The sequence below is a fragment of the Octopus bimaculoides genome, chromosome 20 (genome assembly GCF_001194135.2).
Source record: "Octopus bimaculoides isolate UCB-OBI-ISO-001 chromosome 20, ASM119413v2, whole genome shotgun sequence".
Taxonomy (NCBI): domain Eukaryota; kingdom Metazoa; phylum Mollusca; class Cephalopoda; order Octopoda; family Octopodidae; genus Octopus; species Octopus bimaculoides.
Genome location: NC_069000.1, coordinates 42,664,155 through 42,666,595, shown reverse-complemented (window position 1 = coordinate 42,666,595; position 2,441 = coordinate 42,664,155).

Below are 2,441 nucleotides of genomic sequence, written 5' to 3'. Positions count from 1 at the left end.
AAATAAAAGAATTGTTGATGTTTTGTGTCACGAAGCTCAGAAATGTAATGTGTACAAGATGGCTAAACAGTGAGTCAGTAATGTTCGCGATAGATGTGTATGGTTGACTACCTAGGAGAAATAATCGAAACCAATACATGGCAGAGGCATTGCTGGACAATTAATCGATATTGTTATTTTTAGAAGAAGGAACCGAGTCCTGATTCACGCTACTCCTTTCAGTGACTGAGGAGTATGGGATAAATCGAGCTTCGCCTCAAATGGGATAGTGCTGAAGCATGAACCAAATGTGGATGTGTGGTAAGAAGCTTGCATCCCAACCCCATGATTTCGGGTTCAGTTCCACTGCGTGGCACCTTGGGCAAATGTCAGCGTCAGAAATGCTGAGAATATATGTATGGGGACGCTAATACGAGAGGTTGCGAATGAGGAGATTGCTTGGAATAAAGAGGAACTATTATCCCAAGACGACCCAAAAGACCCAATTGTTAAAATTTAAGGTTATACGGTCGAAATGGCCATTAAGTATATATGTAGCTAGGGAAAGCAGCCAGAACATCAAGGTTAATCGTTACGATGTTGAAATGTCCGGCGAAGTAGGAAATACACGAGAGATTCTCTTTGGCAGTCATGCAGAACAGGTAGGAATCATAGCTTGTGATCGCTGTTGGAGTATGATCCTGAACAGCTACGAAGGGGCGCTGAAAAGTTCCTGGCTTTGGGTAAAAGAAATACAAGAGGATCAGTTAACTATGATTTTATCCAACATATTCCCCTCTCAGAGTTACACACTTATTGCAATGGGCTTACAGGGCTTATATTTAAGCCCTGAGAAAAAATTAAAAAACTCAGAAGATTGGGCCTCCAGCCAGGTCTTTCGAGGGACCCGTAAAGCCAGGAACTTTTCAACACTCCTCTTACAATGGTAAAGGAGTTGGCCGAGAAATAAGCAGCATCGGAGAAATCAATCTGATGGAGGCTGCGAAGGTGAATAGCTTGTGAGATCCGAGCAAGTGAGTTACAGGGAATGTCAGCATGGTAAGAGTGAGCCATGAGTTCAACGAAGAATTAATTGAGCGTGTATGCATGTGATCGCGCGCGCGCGCGCGCGTGTGTGTGTAAGCGTGCCTGTATTTGTAAGTGTGTATCTGTGTTTAAGTTTACGTGGTTTTTGGCCTTTGAACAAAAGTCTGAATAATGCAAATTTGTTATAAAAATCCAGGAAGAAAAACTGGAAGAGAAAATCAAACAGCGATTAAAATTCTGATACAAGCGAGAACCGAGAGAGGGGGAGAGAGGGAGACAGAGAGAGAGAGAGAGGGAAGAGGAGTGTGTGTGTGTGTGTGTGTGCGTGTGTGTGTGTTTGGAAAGAGAAAACAAATATAAGATATCTGAAATAACAATACAAACAACGATTAAAGGAAAAACTACAAAAAACCCCAAAAAACAAACAGCGACAGCAACGACTATAAGAACAAGAACAAAAACAACAACTGCATTCTCTGCAACAACAGCAAAAACAACGTTAATAATACTATAACATCACCATCATTGTCACCAGCAACAATAACAGCAACAACAATCATATTAACAACAGCAACATCAAAGACGGAAAGAAAATATATTTTAGAATTGCCACAAAAAAAGAGAAGCATTAAAAGGGATTACATTCGATGTATTTTACTGAAGAGGAAACTTGGGGTTTCGGGTGGGATATTTTATTTTAAGATTCAAAGAAGCAGACGATACTCTTAAATATTACGTTTTCGCTTTCTGCTTGATTACTTTCTTTCCATTTTTTCTCTTTTGTTTTTTACTTTCTTTATATATTTATTCTTCTATTTATTCATTTCTACATTCATTTCTCTATCTTTTCTTGCGTCTCTTCATTATATTGTCATTCCTTTTTTCCTTCCATACTTTCTTCCTTTTTTCTTTCTTTCTTATTATCATTTATCCTTTATTTCTATTTGTCCCCTTTTTTCATTCTTCATTTCTTCTGTTCTACATATTCTTCTTCTCACCCTTCTTTCCTGCCTTCCGTCTTTCTTTCTTTCTTCTCTCCCGTCTTTCCTTCTTTCTTTCTTTCTTTCTTCTCTCCCTTCTTTCCTTCTTTCTTTCTTTCTTTCTTTCTTTCTTTCTTTCTTTCTTTCTTTCTTTCTGTTTGTTCTTGTTTTTCTTCCTGCTTTTCTGTCTTCCTTTCTCACCTCATCTCTTTTTTTTTCATTCTTTCGTTCTAATTTTCTTTCTTCCTTCACCTTCTTTGATTCTGGTTCTGTTTGTCTCCTCTTTTCTTCTTTTTTCGGTCCTTCCTTCCTTCCTCCCTGTGATTTTCTTTCTGTTGTGTCTTCTCCTTTTTCTATCTCTTCCTGTTTCTTTTGGCCAATGCTTTTCGATCCCTCCCGTCACCCTTCCATCTTCTTAGCCTTCTTTCTAACCCC